This window comes from Benincasa hispida, chromosome 12 (genome assembly GCF_027475165.1).
Source record: "Benincasa hispida cultivar pf3 chromosome 12, pf3_genome.v1.1, whole genome shotgun sequence".
Classification (NCBI taxonomy): Eukaryota; Viridiplantae; Streptophyta; class Magnoliopsida; order Cucurbitales; family Cucurbitaceae; genus Benincasa; species Benincasa hispida.
This window is the reverse complement of record NC_143489.1, coordinates 58,481,946-58,500,522: the sequence shown is the minus strand read 5'-3', so window position 1 is coordinate 58,500,522 and position 18,577 is coordinate 58,481,946. Positions and strand designations below refer to the sequence as shown.

General features: G+C 35.7%; 1 pseudogene across 1 annotated transcript; it reads right to left on the bottom strand.

Moving 5' to 3' along the window:
• Window positions 1-9,013: 9,013 nt before the first annotated feature.
• LOC120067563 (signal peptidase complex subunit 2-like) lies at window positions 9,014-13,185 on the bottom strand (annotated as a pseudogene). Its single transcript, XR_016525196.1, has 7 exons — window positions 12,442-13,185; window positions 12,133-12,214; window positions 10,695-10,837; window positions 10,470-10,606; window positions 9,577-9,659; window positions 9,365-9,495; window positions 9,014-9,292 (listed from the first exon to the last, which is right to left on the bottom strand). The product of XR_016525196.1 is annotated as a signal peptidase complex subunit 2-like (transcript).
• Between the last annotated feature and the right edge of the window lie 5,392 nt (window positions 13,186-18,577).

Sequence of the window (18,577 nt, the reverse complement as noted above, 5' to 3'; positions counted from 1 at the left end):
AGGAAGAATGTGTATAAAAATAGGGGCCAACCTTCAAGGTCATATCAGGGAGGCCCAAGCCGTCAATAGCAACAGGGTAGAGTGTTTTCCACCACTCGGCGTGAGGTCAAGAAGTTCAACACAGTTGTGATAGGTACGCTTCCCATCTTGGGAAATTATGTGTTAGTTTTGTTTGACTCCGGTTCATCGCACTCATTCATATGATCAACATTTATAAAACATGCCATGTTAGGATCAGGACTCTTACAATATGCTCTGTCAGTTTCCAATCCATCAGTAGAAATCATGTTAGCTACTGAAAAGATAAAGGCATGTCAGGTAGAAATAGTGAATCATGCCTTAGATGTGAACCTGATAGTTCTAAACATGCATGATTTTCATGTGATATTGGCCATGGATTGGCCAGCTGCTCATCATGCCAGCATAGACTACTCTTACAAGGAGGTTATTTTTAATCCTCCTAAGAAAGCCAGCTTTAAGTTTAAAGGGGCTGGGACTGTGGTCTTGCCCAAGATGATTTCAGCTTTGAAGGCCCATAAGTTGTTTGATCAAGGTGCTTAGGTATCTTGGCCAGTGTGGTTGACACTATAATGGTTGAGGTCTCCTTTACTTTAGAGCCAATAGTAAGAGACTACCCAGATGTTTTTCTAGAGGATCTCTTAGGTTTGCCGTCTCAGCGGGAAATAGATTTTGCTATCGAGTTGGAGCCTGGCACAACTTCTATCTCGAAGGCTCCATACAAGGTGGCTCCAATTGAATTGAAAGAGCTTAAGGTTCAGTTACAAGAGTGTTTGGATAAGGGTTTCATATGCCCAAGTATGTCACCGAGGGGTGCACCAGTACTTTTTGTGAAAAAGAAGGATGGATCATTGTGTCTTTGCATTGCCTACAAGGAGTTAAATAAAAGTGACTATAAAGAATAAGTACCCACTTCCTATGATTGTTGACTTGTTCGAGCTATTGAAGGGAGCTACGGTGTTGTCCAAGATTGATCTTCAGTCAGGATACCATCAGTTGAGGATAAAGAACAATGATATACCCAAGACCGCCTTTCGTTCCAGGTATGGGAATTATGAGTTCATCATAATGTCGTTCGGTTTGACGAATGCTCCAACAGTATTTATGGACCTAATGAATAAGATGTTCAAGGAATTCCTTGACACTTTTGTGATAGTTTTCATCGATGATATCTTGGTTTGTTCCAAGACAGAGGCAAAACATGAGGAGCATTTACGAAAAGTTTTGGAGACTTTGAGGGAAAATAAGTTGTACGCTATGTTTTCTAAATGTGAGTTTTGGTTGAAGCATGTGTCCTTTCTAGGACATGTGGTGTTAAAGGAAAGAGTCTCTATGGATCCCGCAAAGATTGAGGTAGTTACGAGCTAGTCATGCCCAACCACAGTCAGCAAGGTGCACAGTTTCTTGGGGTTAGTATGCTACTTCTGGCGGTTTGTGAAGGATTTGTCTCGTATAGCCACTCTCTTGACTCAGTTGACTAGGAAGGGAGCTTCTTTTGTCTGGAATAAGGCTTGTGACAATAGTTTCCAAAATTTCAAGCAGAATTTAGTTTCAGCAACCGTTCTTATAGTATCAGACAGATCAGGCAGTTTTGTTATCTATAATGATGCCTCCAAGAAAGGATTGGGATTCATGCTAATGCAGCAAGGTAAAGTAGTTGCTTATGCCTTTTATCAATTGAAGAATCATGAACGAAACTACCCCACCCATGATTTGGAATTGGCAGCAGTGATTTTTGCTTTAAAGATCTGGAGACATTATTTATATGGAGAAAAGATACAGATTTTCACCGACCATAAGAGTTTAAAACACTTCTTCACTCAAAAGGAGTTGAACATGAAACAGCGTAGGTGGTTGGAGTTGGTGAAGGATTATGATTGTGAGGTTTTGTACCATTCAAGAAGCGAATGTAGTAGCAGATGCTTTAAAAAGGAAGGTAGCTCATTCAGTAGCCCTTATTATTAGACAGACTCATTTATGTAAGGATCTTGAATAGGCTGAGATTGCAGTAGTAGTGGAGGAAGTCACGACACAGTTTGCACAATTGTCGGGCAACCTAGTTTAAGGAAGAGGATTATCAATGCTCAGTGGAGTGATCCTTACCTGGTTGAGAAAGTTTGCAAGGAGGAGTTAGGGAAGGGTGGTGAGTTCTCTGTACTCATGGAGAATGATTTTCTTTAACAGGGAGGCTTATGCATACCGACAAGTAGTGACCTTAAGAACAATTTGTTGTTGGAAGCTCATAGTTCCCCATTTTCAATACATTATGGCAGTACCAAGATGTACCAGGACTTGAAGCATTGCTACTGGTGGAATGACATGAAAAGAGAGATAGTTGAGTTCATTAGTAAGTGCTTGGTATGCCAGAAAGTGAAAGCTCTGAGGCAAAAGCCAGTAGGTTTATTGCAGCCCTTAAGCAGAAGTGGGAGAATATGTCTATGGCTTCATTATGAGGTTGCCCCGAACAACAAAGGGTTTCACCATAATCTGGGTTGTAGTAGACAAACTCACTAAGCTAGCACATTTCATACCGGGGAAGCCTACTTTTTCAATAAATAAATGGGTGCATATACATGAAGGAGGTGGTGAGATTACACGGAGTACCTATGTCCATTGTGTCAGACAGAGACCCTCGTTTTACATCTCACTTTTGGAAGAGTCTTCAAATTATTATGGGTACTTGATGCGTTGTTTTATGTGATGAAATAATGGAATGAAATGCAATGATGGAAATGCGTTGAGCAACAAGTTTTCTTATTGAAATCCAAGTATAAACTCCACTGAGTTTCCTGGTAAGTCCAGGGTCGAACTCAGGGACTAGGGAAAACAGTATGTGGGGATAATTTTCAAGAAGACTTTGCGGTAACTGATAAATTAAAGAGTTGGTTTTGGGTTGTTATATGCGGTAACAAAAGTATGCAGCAGATTTGAGAAAAAGATTGATTATGTGGTAGATACACTGAGTATGCAGAGGAACAGGTTGAGAAGGTCTTTAGCTAGCGTTTCCCGAGGATGCGTTCAAACTATGTGATCATGCTACACTCATGCGACAGCAAATCATTTTCCAATGCAAATGCAGTGCTCCTAGTTCTAAGAAGCATGTGTTGCATGTAATAATGTCTATAGAGCTAATTCTTAAGTCTCTACTTTTTTCCAATGCGATGATGCAAGATGCACACAAAGACAAGGTGACTGCATACAATCATATCCTATCTCTAGGATGCATGTGATTCGTTAATAGCAAACAATGTTTATTCCTAAGCTCCTATCTCTTGATTATACGTTCAATCTAACTCTCCTGAGCCTAGATTCTAACCTGACTTTTTCAAGCCTAGATTCTGTCCTTAGACTACCCTCCTGAGTATCCCTAATGGACGAATGAAGCATACATAATACAAGATAATCGCATAGATTGAAGATCCCCAGTTATGCTAGCTAAATGCTTCTCAACCCATTTGACAGATTTAGCTACTGATGCGTAACAAACAGAGAGTGAGCAGATATAGAGAAGTAAATTCCATTTCTATAGATAAGTTTAAGTACAAAATGACAATGGAAAATAAGGATAGAGAGCCTGGTAGCAATCCCTTGCTTCCCAAGGCTTTTACACTGTCAACTCTATTCTGTTCAAAAGATATTCCTGCTTCCGTAGGAGCTGGCCCTCTCTCTGATCTCGACACTTCCGGCACTCTCCCAAGTTCACCGGAATGATCTATCGGCACAATCTCGCTTCTCTCGCTTCCGCTTTAAATAAAAGAAAAACTAAGAACAAGGATATTCTATCTAAGGGAAAATTCTCTAACTATCCGAACTAGACGAACTAATCGAACCAGCTGAACTCCTTCACTGAAGGTTGCCTTTGGTATTTATAGAGCTTCTGGGTGAAAGGCTTCTTCTCTCTTATAATTGCACAGATGGGATGGCAATAATTCTCTGTCTGATGCACAAAATATTTGTCATCGAAAAGTTGAGTGTACTTGTTACAGTAGTTTGTTAACGGCTTATCAACTTAATTCGGACTCGACCGTCACCAGCGTTCTGTCCCATCGTGATTTATTATGCTTTTCACCCAGATGCACCCACCAAGTTGCAGCGGCTTTATGCGGCAATCCTTCTTCAACAGATGTTTGCGAGCACAAATCACCGCAAAGCCTTGTGGTAACGCTGCGCTCGACCGTTGCTTCCTTGTGATTGCATTTTACGCTTTGCGTCAACACATATTTTACACAAAAATATAATAGTTAACTGTTTTTATGCGATGAACGTATGCGATCGCAATGTTACAAACTTAATGCTTTTTGGACGCAATCCTATATATTTTATCAACGTAACCCTGCATTGTTTAATAACTTAGCACTGTAATAACGTGCAATTCTGCCCGTTATCGGTACTCAATTAGATTTTAGTACGACTTTTCACCCATAGATTGACGGATAGACAAAACGTTTGAACCAAATTTTGGAGGATATATTGCACGCCTGTGCGATTTAGTTTTCAAGAAGTTGGGAATCTCGACTGCATTTGACATGTTGCCATTTGAGACCCTATATGGAAAGAGTTGCAGGTCTCTAGTATGTTGGGATGAGGTTGGTGAGAGGAAGTTGCCAGTACCTGAGCTAGGACAAACCATGAATGAGGTAATGTAGAAGATTAGACCTCGTATGCAAACAACTCAGAGCTGATAGAAAAGTTATGCAAATGTTAGGCGTGAAGACAGAGAGTTTGAGACTGGTGATAGAGTGTTCTAGAAAATGGCACCTATGAAAGGTGTTCCGAGGTTTGGAAGAAAGGGAAAGTTGAGTTTCGATTTATTGGGCCTTTCGAGGTTTTGGAGCGAATTGGTCTTATAGCTTGTCGATTAACGTTGCCACCGTCACACTCTTCAGTTCATAATGTTTTCCATGTTTCGATGCTGAGGAACTATGTGACAGATCCAACACATGTAGTGGACTTTGAACCATTACGGTTGAATGAAAACTTGAGTTATTAAGAGAAGCCTTTAAGAATCCTCGCCAGGGAGGTGAAGATGTTACACAACCGAGAGATAGCACTTGTGAAAGTTCTATGGTAGAATCACCAGTTCGAGGTGGCTACTTGAGAGCGAGAGGATGAGGTGAGAGCCCTGTACCAAGAGCCTTTTTAGGAATGAACTTTCCAAGACGAAAGTTCTTTAAGGAGGAAAGTGGCACCTATATAGATTGTAACAGATCCAACACGTGCGTGTGTGTGTGTGCCATCGCTCGTCCCTTCGCCCAGTAGTTCGCACCATTGCTCGCCTCCAGCTAGCCCCCCCACACCTTCATCTGTGCCGCCCACGCCCTTTGTTCTCTGCCAGCCGCTACACGTTCGATCCGCTACTTAACGAGCAGATCAGTTGTTGTCGTCTGCTCATCTCTCTCTCTCTCACTCTCGCCACCAGTAGATCATCTTAAATCCAGTCGTCGATCTCACTCTCTAGCACGCTGCTCTGTCCATCTAGTTTTAATGATTTTTCGCCGCTGCTGGTCTACCATGCAAATTTCGGTCACCATTTTTTTGTCATATTTTGGATTTGGGGTAAGATCCATTTTTTTGGTCGAGTTTTTGAAGAATTTTGGGATGCCCAGTAAGTTTTAACTTTGATTTGTTCATATTAAACAGGGTTTAATGTTAGGATGAGATTTGGAAAGAAGGGTGTTACTGTCTGTTTGGTTCATGACAAGAGCGGGCAAAGAATTGGTAAGGCTTGTGGTCCTTGTTGTTGGTTTATGGCACCCACTAACTATTGAATTAAATGTTGGCTTAATTCTGGTATTTTGAAGGTTTCAAGTCGTCGTCCGTTAGAATTAGAATCTGATTAAGGGGAGATTTTGGAGTTGAAATCTTGGGAATGTTTGTAGATCAAGCTTCGTTTGGGTATGTTGATTCGTGATCATTGGAGTAAATTTTGTATGTTTTGGTTTTGGCTCTAAGGATTGAAATTGAGTGTTTGTGTTTGGGTGATAGAGGAATTAATTTAGGATTTATTTTGTTGGAGACTATTTGCTTGGATTAACATCTGAATTTAACTTCGAGGTAAGTAATCTTACTACTGGAACTACCTGTGTGTCAGGCGATGAAATTTCAGCTTTCGTTTGAGGATTCTGAGGTTGATTATATTGAATTACATGAGGTTAAATGAGTTGCCTTAATTATATATGCAAAATGTTATGAATGCTAGCATGGACTATGTTATAGTTATTTATATGATTGGTTGGATGAACTATAAATATGATAATTGTATTTGTATGTTGTGGGACTATGTTTATGACGCATGTTATATTTATGTTAGTGATAGTTTCACTTATCGCTACTTAGATACCTACTAGAGGTGGTGACTTCCTACAAGATTCACCAGAGGTTTGTGTTTCCTTTGGGATTCACCAGAGATTGTGTTTCCTTCGGGATTCACTAGAGGTTGTGTTTCCTACAGGATTCACAAGAGGTGGTGAGCTCCTTCGAGATTTTATCAGAGGTTTGTGTTTCTTTCGGGATTCACCAGAGATTGTAGGTACTTTTAAACTACGTTGGGGTGGACTCAACTAGTCATTTATTTGTCGTTCCATGATAACTAGAGAATTATGTACGTCCCATTAGAGAATGACATCTAGAGGACATAGATGCTTAGCCTGATCCTCAGTAGTGAGGTTACTTACCGAGTATTTTATACTCATCCTTTTCATGCTTATTTTTTTTTCAAGTAAAGGTAAGGACGTGCCAGTGAATGATAAACGAAATTCGTGATCGGGCTACTGGGAATAGTCATATGCTTCCGTTCATGTTTCCAAGATTTTATTTTCTTGTCTTTAATTTATATTCTTGATATTTGGATCTCACAGTTTTAGTATTTGCATTTTTTACTTTTAAAGAAATTATCTAGATTTGTTTTATGATTTGTTTTTGTTGGGTACCCTGTGACTTGGATTTCAATTATTTGATTTTAATGACATTATTTAATTTAAATTATTCATTTGGTTTTTATTAAGCTATGAACAAATTTCGTTTTAAATTTCATGCATGCATGTTTATAGCAACGGCCTAGCTTGAGTCTTAGGGTGTCGAATCATTACATACTACACTCTTACAAAATTCCATGCTTCGTTACACATAACAATAAACTGATGAGTCTGGTGATAACTTTTGATAAGCTAATTCCTGTTGAAACTCAATAGCAACTAGGTGGGGAGAAACAATTATAAAAGGTTGAGCTAAAATGCCTAGTGAGTGGTGAAAGTTTATAGGAAAATAATTTGAGAAAATTATATAATTATACTGAATAGAAATTTGAGTTCTGTAAACAAATATGAATCATGAGTAATTTGGAGACGTAATGACTATCGCATGAATAAAACCATGAGCATTCTCTTACAATCGTAAACATGAACTTGTATAAAACATCACTAAATATGTACCATACTGTAAGATTGTATCAACAACAGTGGAAGCACAAGGATCATCTAAGAACTTAAATTCACTAATTTTGGCAAAATATAAAGCATGCTCTTGCAGAAAACAAGTGAGTTTCAAGACATACCTCTGGTAGAACTTCTTCAAAACTTCTTCTCCAGCTGCTATCTTCTCTAAATCTTGTTGCAGACCTCAAGATCTTTCCCACTATTCTCTTGGTGCTCTAGATTGAGTTGTGGGACTCAAAATAAGCTTGAATTTAGGGATGAAGGAGAAATGCTCACTGCAGTAATCCATTTGAAGAACTCTTTCTTGAAACCGAATTTTCTCTCAAATTCTCTATAGATTGCATGCCCGATTTTCGCTCCAATCTTTTCCACTATTCTTTTGGTTCTCTAGATTGAATTGTGGGACTCAAAACAAGCTTAAATCTAGGAATGAAGGAAAAATGCTCACTGCAGTAATCTTGTTGAAGAACTCTTTCTTCAAACCGAATTTTCTCTCAAATTCTCTATAGATTGCATACCCGATTTTCACTCGAATCTCTTCATTATATTGCAGATCAACATGCAAAGGAGAGAGTTGCATGAGTTGTAACTCATGCTTGAAGAAGACAAGACAAAGTGAATGTCATTTGAGTGAGCAACTAAAGAGATGGATAATGGAAGATCTTTTTACATTTTGTGTGATTTGTTTTTTTCTTTTTCAATTTTATCATAAAATCAAAAATGATTTTATAAAATCTATTTTGATTTTAAAACTAAAAATATTAATTAATTTCATAAATTAATTATTAAATAAAGCTTAATTAATTTAATATCAAATATTAAATTAATTTTAACACGTATCTATCTTTATATATTTAAATCATATTTAAATATATAAATTCTCCTATTCCGTTTAATTCTTAAATTAAACATATAATTATATCTCATATAATTACTAATTCCCTTAATTCTAATTTGAACAATTCAAATTAACTTATTACAAGCTAGTAAGGGAACCTCATGGACCTACAGATCATGGGCTCCAACGATCCAAGATTAATTAGCTAAACTCATTAGACGATCCAAGATTAATTGGCTAAACTCATTAGACAAGATTAATTCTCATTCGTTAACTAATGGGTCACTCCACTAAAGCCCATGTTGCACTCCTCTCACTGTAGACATAATGTCTACATGATTTAACCATAATTAGCAAGTCGACCCTTCCACTAGAAGAAATTCGGGAAACCAACATTAAAGGGATTTAATGTCAGTTGACAACCAACATTAAAGATAGTGTTATTAAAGCCCTTTAATGTCGATTGCCTTTAATGTCGGTTTTAAACCGACATTAAAGGACTTTAATAACACAGCCTTCAATGTCGGTTGCAACCGACATTAAAGACCTTCAGTGAAATTTCCGACCAACATTAAAGGTCTTTAATGTCGATTGCAACCGACATTAAAGCCTCTTTTTTTTTTTTAAATTATTAACCGACATTGAAACCCGAATCTGTCCGTTTTTTTTTTAAATTTCGTTGCCAAATCCAATTTTTTGTCAAAAAGTATAACATGACACATCATCATTGAACGTTGTGGGCTATGACATATTATTCATGTATGGATTATAAATTTATTACCTTTAATCCACAAATTCTACTATAAAATTATAATTTAATAGGCTGTACAATAATTTAGGCCTTGAAAACACAAATTACAAAGTAATACAAACATTATGATTTTACAAACATTATGAGATTACTGTCTCTCTCCACTAGGTAAGTATGGATCCCTTCATAATTCTTCTTGAACCAACCCCCTAGCTTCAATAGTGTCTAGTTATAGGCATCTTTGTCTGACCACTGTTGTTCAAAGGATCGTTTAAGACAAAGGATTGAAAGTGAAAATGTGATAAGAATTCATATTCAACTAACCGTGTTTATTGGGAATGTGCATAAATGGTACATTCAAGGCAAAATTCTTGTAGTGAATGTGTTGGATCTAAAGTTCCCCAAGAAAAACCATAAAGAGGTTGCGATACCAAATATTTACTCCTTTGTTACATCTGAAAAACAAAAAAACTCAATAGTTGAATAAATGAGAGAATTTTCTTTTTCAAGATCTTGAAGAAGAGAAGCTTGGTTACCTAGATATGAGGTAAGAAGACAATGGAAAATTTTCGACAGCAGAACGATGGTACCACAACAAAACCAAAAATTTACCTTGAACCTATTCAAAGAAACACACTCCCAAAAATATTTCACAACCACTTGTTCTCAACAGAACTATCAAAATTCCCAAAAAAAATGAATATTCAAGAACACATACATCAATAAGCAAATTTAGCTTACAATATACTTCAAACCTCAAAAGTTGTCACAAAGACTACCATAGTGCATGAATAACCCACAAACTACCATAGTGCGACCTACAAACTCGAGCACCTTGAATCAAATCTAAACTACAAATAAATAGTACCCATGAGTCATAAACGGGTGTTACATTCTAATCCAATATGGTCTTAAGAGAAATAGGTACACTATAACTTCTCAAACATGAATTTTCATATCATTAGAGTCATGAAAGCAATCGAGAGGTGAAAAATTAAAAGATTCAGTGGAATTTGTTGAAAGGACGAGAAGAAACTAGAAGTCTAATAGGATGGATTAGAGCCGGTTTTAAATGAGTTTCTAAGTGCTTAAATATACCGTCCTTTTTCACTTAGAAAGTTGTTCCAAACAAATCCTCAATAAATTTTAAACAAACTAACAGCAAATCCATCTCTACCAAGGGTTCATGCTCACCACTAGAATGAAAAAGAAACAAGTTCAATCAAACATTATGCTATAGGAGCATATATTCCCGCTAAGATCTAAAGGAAAAACAGCTATGTCGCTTGTGGTTTTCATATGGGCTAAGAGACTTCAAGAGACAGTATATTCCTATTAGCAAAAACAATATTGAAAATTTAGGGTCAATATATTTCAGTCCGCTAGTAATAAAAAAGAAGGCATTAAAAATTGAAAGCGGTTACTTTACTTGAAAGTTAGATCCCTATTAAAGAAGGCTTGTTTAAGAAATCACTTGCTCTTCTTTGGTTCTCTAGTATAATCATCGATCAGTGCTTCGACATCTTTCCAGAAGAGCCCCCAACTAAAACTCCATCCTTAGTAAACCTGCAAGATAGTATATCTTTGGTTCGTAACTGTACAGAAACATATTTGAGAAACTAGATTCCATAATGTAATGGAAAGAGAAAGAGACCAACGAGTGACACTATTGGTAAATTGAACTGGTTCATTAGCAGATATTGATTTGGGATCTGAACTAGATATGGTCAGTGTATACAGATCTGAGAATCTGGGCAACTTTGAAGAGACTACTAATCCAGTGCTGGTGAAGGAACCCTGTGCAAAGAAAATTGCAACAAGATTACCAGTGATCTCAAAAAGTTTAGCATGTATGCAGTTTTAGAGAGCATTGGAAAAGTTATAAAGTCCAAACAAATTGCCCAGAATCATAGAGAATATTTATACATGGTGTCATTCTATCATTCTTGAAAGAAAAAAAACGTAAACGAAAGCCTCTTCCCAACTCCAGAAGTATCCTAATAACAACCTACTCCAAAAATGGAGGGGTAACTCACTAATAAAAGACTTAAAAAAAATGGCAAAGAAATCTCGAATAAAATTATAAATTTTTAAAAAAATAATAATAAAAAATAAAAACCTTAAACTTATAAGAAAAGCTTCCAAATTTCTAGTCACGAAGAAGCAAAGAAGTTGATTCTTCTAAAAAGTGCCAGTATATTCAGAGAAACTTTAAATAAGAGCCCATTTGAGAAGGGGCAGTCACAGATTGAAATGTAAAATTTACAATTATTGTTCACAAGTTGATGGAAAATGGAAGTAAGAACTTCAGTTATTCGAGAAACATGTCATCTACGTAAACAAACTAAAAGAGAGAGAACAATGTTTTGAAACCATTACCCAAACATGATTCCGTTCATCTTTATCTAAAAAGAAAAAGGACATTTTTCAGAACACACTCGAACAACTCAGCTTTACATTAATTTGAAACTGCAAAGCCAACAATATTACAAAAAAACTATTGGCGAAGTTTTGTTATGCTTTTTCTGAAGTCAAACTCTATATGCAAGTTAAGAAGGCTTTTTAGTTTTTTGGGGGATTAAAAACAGCAACTCTCACTGATAAAAAATAAAGAATACAGGGACTCCCTTTGTGCAAAATAATACCTTTAGAATGTTTACAAAAGATATTTGATATCAAAACTCAAAAAGAAACCTGAACTAACAACGAATCAAACATCAATAGAGTCTTTCTCCAAATCTTTAATGCTCTAGTATTCCTCTCTCCCCTAAGAAGTATAGATGAATGACGAAACAAAAAATGTATCGCATTACCAAACTCTTAGCACTTTGGGGTTTCTGTAGCTGGTTTATATTCAGAAACCCTAAAATGTAGCCAAATAGTATTACAACTCAAGAGGGAAAAAAAATCTAATGCAAAATGTATCGCATTACCAAACTCTTAGCACTTTGTGGTTTCTTTAGCTGGTTTATATTCAGAAACCCTAAAATGTAGCCAAATAGTATTACAACTCAAGAGGGAAAAAAAATCTAATGCACGAACATACAAATGGGCTAGAAAACAGGATTGTTCTAAAAGTTAAAGAAACTTACTGCAGGAGGATATGTGAACAAAATTGCGTTCTTCTCCTTTGTGTAAACAATAAACTGCAAGATCCCATTAAAAACTACATACTTGCCAGAGTTAAAGATCACATGAGAGGCACCATCCAATGATTTTCATTTCATTAAATGAAATCAAAACCTAATAATCTAAGAAAATGGCGTAAGATTCAGAGTACAACGCGATTCTGCATTCGAAAACATCCACCATTTAATCCAATATCAATCAAGAAATGAAACTCAATCTATTAACGGAAGATCTAAACCGAAAAAAGAACACGCAATTCAAAATAAGGATATAATATAATGCAGCCGATCAAGAAATCGCGATTTTCAGGGAATTTCTTCTTGTAAAATTGAGCCACCAAAGCTATGATGATGAAAGTGCCCATAATCAATTTGACATTACTCAACCTCACGTCTTCAACATAGCCACGAATGGTGACAATCTGCAAGGAAAAAGCTCAAATCTAGATTAAAATTGATGCGAAAAAGATCTAATTGAATTACATCAAAAACAGATTCATCGAGTAGGTGTTTGAGGGAGTGATGATCCAAGAGATTGGCTTTTTTGACATTTTTTATCGCCATTTTTGATAGCTTTCGGTTTCAGTTCTCTTCGCCGTCTACGAAGGTTTTTCTGAAATCTGAGAGAGAGAGGAGAGAAATAAAATGTAACCTAAGATCATTTTCGTAAGAAACAAAAATGAGATTCTTGAAATAAGCAGTATCGAATCCAGAAGCCCTAATTTCTTCTGAAGATTCTTAAAATAAGAAGTATTGAATCGAGGACGTCGATGCTGAGGACTATCTTGGAATAAGCAGTATTCTTGAAATAAGCAAGATTCTTGATTCGCCTATCTTGGAAGGTATGGCAGGCGGCTCGGTCGATGGTGTGGGAGCCGGAGAGTGCGACTAAATCGAGGACATCGAGCCCTAGATGATGGAAGTAGTCGATCAAAGCGGTGACGTTTTCGTGGCCTTGAGGGACTTTCTCTGCTTGGGCGATGTATAATAGGGTTTGGGTGATGCTGAAGAAAGGGGTGGTGAACGGCGCAACATAAGGTATAAACTAGGGATATATTATTTAATAATAAAAAAAAAAACATTACACAAGTCCATCTTCAATGTCGGTTTAAAACCAACATTAAAGATCCGTTTTTTTTTAAAAAAAATTGACATTATACATCCGATTTCACTTTTTCCAACCGACATTAAAGGCTGAATTTCTTCTTGTGTTCACAGCTTGTTCGTAATAACGGCTGGGTTAAATATCTGTTTTACCCCCGAGATTACGTCTTATTCCTCAAGTCCTTACTGATCCTCTAATGAACAACTGGATTATGATCCAATCAGTAAATCAAACTCTCTCAGCCTCAGTGAGAAGGTGGGGCCCCTTGTTCAAGACTTGAATTCAATACTTGAGAGAACAACTTTTCTTCTATCCCTAAATCGGGTAGGCATGAACTCCGTCTTGCACCCTATGTCTAAAGTTATCAATCCGGTCTTACCCCTAAATGAGAGTCTTATTGGGACGGCGCTGTTGAGCCAACCCTTACCTATGCAAATCTAATGGCAATCTCAAATAAACAGGACTTCATAGTTAGCTCAGGATTAAGATCGAGTTACCTAGGTCATCTAGGCAAACTAGTCAGTCTTAAACAGTAAACAACGTTATAAAGTAAGAGTGACTTATTTCTTGGTCCCAATTTTATACAAACTCATTGCATAGGACACCCTCACTCCTCATGTCATAACATATACGAATTAGGATCACATCATATGTAGCACTTTACAACTCTTTGTAACAACTACAGAGTAGGCCACATCCAATGGTGTTACCAGAATAAGGTACCCAACCTTATTCATGTATCATAGATCATTTTGACTATTTACTCGAATCTAATCCGCTCTTATGTCTCTATATAAAGTTCAAGTACCCATACAATAATTATGGGTCTTAGTTTATTGGATTTAGACTTTTATACAATTTATGAAATCAATAATAAGTATATTGATTATAGAAAATGTTTATCATTTTATAAACTAGGAGTTTTAGGACATGAAACCCAACACATACGTGGTCATACTATATATGGAGGTACTCGACGTATATAATAGAGAAACATGTTTGTAATATACATCAACCAAGCTCCAAATTCAAAGCAGAGAAAGTGTGGACATATTGTTCATTGAGTACTCTCAAGGTAAATAACAGAGAAACATAATTGTACATGCATGCAAAGCAGCCCCCAAAAGATAAAACACTCCGACACACGACCGAAAGCATTATGTGTGTGTTGAAGTGTGTTACAAAGGCCTCATGTATTATATCATGACTACATTATGAAAACACATTCACATCGTGCAGTGGGAAAGCACTATGTGTACAACGATCTAGTGGTTTGAAAACCACTTCAACCTTAATATTAGAAGTGGTCACTTTTGAAAATTTTACTTTCACATATCTTGTAAATCATTCAAAAACCATGATTTTTCTTTATAAACATTTTCACAAGTCCAGAATTTCACATAAAACACATTTTCTCTAAGATACTTTAAAACATATATCCCTAGTAAAACATGATTTTTCTTGAAAATCTTGACTTCTTAAACATTTTTTTGGAAATATTTCAATTTTTCTAAAATCATACATAATCATAAATTTCATGAAATCTCATAATATTTAACTAATAATAAAATATTTCATAAAATAAATCACTCACAAACTTTTGATGTGCAAGACTCAGTCGTAAGGCCCTCCAATTCGTATTTTTTCTGAAACATCAATATAATCATCATGTATGAAGTTACTTATTTGGTCACTTCTTTAAGCTAAGAAATAACATCTTAAACAAACATCCATTGTATTCTCAAACCCTCTCTCCGCAACCTTGTATTTTATGACTTAAATTCTCCTTCAATAAACTAGTTTCAAGCCTTTTCATTAATTTCTAATCTTCAAATTACACACTATCTTATTGTCTTCATATTTATTTCCTTATTACTCATAATCCATATTTACCAAAATAAGGTACATTTTGTCCTTTTCTTTAACCAAAATAAGGTACTCATAATCTCATTATTTTAATTTGTCTTACCCCTTTTATTCCCTACCTTTTTCCTCTCCCCTCCTCACTCTTCTTACTCTTGATTTGACCTCTATAGCCTCTTGTTCTCGTTGCATTTTTTGTTTTTGAAAAATTGTAGGGGTAGCAAAAAGGAATATTAAGGGGCTATTTGGGGGCTCAACATGAGATGGTATATACCCATATCCTATATCATCTCAGTGTTTGGAGGTCCATTATCCTATCTCACTGATTTTAATTGTTTGTGGGCCCATTTCCGAAACGTGTTTCGTATCTCACCGTCATTTTCTTTCCGTGTATCGTATATCATCTAAGTGCTTGAACATACTCGATCATACTCGATCGTTCATACTCGATCATGTAGGAATGTATCAGCAGCAGCGGAAGTAACAAGGATCATCTAAGCACTCTAATTCATTAATTTTGGCAAAATATAAAGCATGCTCTTGCAGAAAACAAGTGAATTTCATGACATACCTTTGTAGAACCTCTTCAAAGCTCGATCTCCAACTACAATCTTCTCTGAATCTTGTTGTAGACCACCTTAAGATCTTCCCCACTATTCTCTTGGTGCTCTAGATTGAGTTGTGGGACTCAGAATAAGCTTGAATTAAGTGATTATGGAGAATTGCTCACAACAGCAATCTTGTTCAAGAACACTTTCTTCAACACGAATTTTCTCTAAAATTCTCTCTTGATTGCATGTCTCAAATTCAATCCAATCTCTTCAATATATTGCAAATCATCATGCAAGGAAGAGAGTTGCATGAGTTCCAGGTCATGCTTGAAGTTAATGAAGAAGAGGAAATGAAAAGTGTGTGAGCATGAAGAATATGGATAATGGAAAAACTTGTTTTTCCAATTTTTCAATTTTAACTCAAAATCAAAACTTGATTTTTTTTTTTAAAAAAAAAAAAAAAAAAACCATTTTGATTTTAAAACTGAAAATTTTAATTTTATAAAATTAATTTCATAAATTAATTTTTAAACAAAACTTAATTAATTTAATATCAAATATTAAATTAATTTTTACATATATCCATATTTATATATTTAAATCATATTTAAATATTAATTCTTCTAATATGTTTAATTCTCAAATTAAACAAGTAATTATGTCTCATATAATTACTAATTCCCTTAATTCTAATTTGAACGTTTCAAATTAACTTCTCAAGTTATTATAGAGTTAATCCATTACGAGCTACTAAGGGGACCTCGCGGACCTACAGATCATGGGCTCCAACGATCTGAGATTAATTTGCTAAACTCATTAGACCAGATTAATCCCCATTCGTTAACTACTAGGTCACTCTACTAAAGCCCATAGTTGCACTCTCCTTACTATAGATATATTATGTCGACATGATTTAACCATAATCAGTAAGTCGACCATTCACAGGCTGTTTGCAATAACGGCTGGGTCAAATATTTGTTTTACCCCCGAGATTACGTCTTATTCCTCAAGTTCCTACCGATCCTCTAATGAACAACTAGTTTGTGATCCGATCACTAAATCAAACTCTCTCGACCCAGTGAGAGGGTGGGGCCCCTTATTCAAGACTTGGATTCAGTACTAGAGAGAATAACCTTTCTCCTATCCCTAAATCGAGTAGGCGTGAACTCCGTCTTGCGCCCTATGTCTCTAGCTATCTAATAGGTCTTACCCCTGAAATGGGAGGCTTATTGAGCTGACGCTATTGAGCCAACCCTCACCTATGCAAATCTAAGGATAATCCCGAATAAACAAGAGTTCATAGTTAGCTCAGGATTAAGATCGAGTTTCCTAGGTCATCTAGGTGAAATAGTTAGTCTTATATAGTAAACAACATTATAAAGTAAGAGTGACTTATTTCTTGGTCCCAATTTTATACAAACTCATTGCATAGGACACCCCCACTCCTCATGTCATAACATATACGAATTAGGATCACATCATATGTAGCACTTTACAACTCTTTGTAACAACTACAGAGTAGGCCACATCCAATGGTGTTACCAGAATAAGGTACCCAACCTTATTCATGTACTATAGATCATTTTGACTATTTACTCGAACCTAATCCACCCTTATGTCTCCACATAAAGTTCAAGTACTCATATAATAGTCATTGATCTTAGTTTATTGGATTTAGACTTTCATACAATTTAAAAAATCAATAATAAGTTTATTGATTATAGAAAATATTTATCATTTTACAAACTGCGATTTTTAGGACATAAAACCCAATAGATCATACTCGATCAATCATACTCGATCATGCTTGAACATACTCGATCATATTTGAACATACTCGATCATACTTGAACATACTCGATCGTGCTTGAACATACTCAATCATATTCGATTATACTCAATCGTTCATACTCGATCATGCTCAATCATTCATACTCGATCATGGTTGATCATACTCAATTATTCATACTCGATCATGCTTGAACATACTCAATCATACTCGCGTATTTTGTACGTTTTCAATATTATGCATTATTAATTACCTTATTTATTAAACTGTCCACCAACTTTAGTAATGACTATTCTGATTGTTTGCTGATTTTATTAATGATTGATCTGATTGTTTGTTGATTTTATTTTATCTGCGTATTTTCACTATCCATTCAACCACTTCATTAATGACTCAACCAATTTATTAATTGGATTTGAGTCCATTCATGATGTAAACTTAATATTATGAGGCTGGACACACGTTTTTAAATATTTGTTGGGATTGTTATTAATGTTCAACAACCACCCCTCTCCCTTCGCTTTTCCTATATTACAACATTGGTCCTTCTCTATTTGTTGAGAGCCTCCACTGTCCAAGATTTATTTAATTTTGGTTTCTCCTTCTCTACTTTCTAATGTTTGGTTATGTTATTTTCATATTATTAAGTTTCTAACTTTTGGTTGTTTGGTGGGTGATAGGGTGGCTCATTGTGTTTTGATCCAATAACCCGTGGACTCCAATCATATCGTACTTCATAGAAGTAACATAGGTACTTCTCTTTTCGAACTAGTTCTCTTCCTACATTATACGTATTTCTAGAGTGTTTTTCTAACTTCTTTTTAGTTTTATTATGCAGCCCAACCTAATACAGAATATTCAATTAGTTTGAGGTTGGGATGTTACTTTTTTTGTATTCCCCTATATTCCATTTCAATTGTATTTTTTGGTGTTATTAATTTTGATGTGTTACTTATACAATGGATATATTACATGGACTGTTTGATATTTTTTGGTGTTATTAATTTTTAATTTTTTATGAATATTTACATTGTCTTCATTTATTTTTAATGTTTACATGCTTCTTAATATTGAAGTTACCTAAGTTACCTTGCAGAAGTG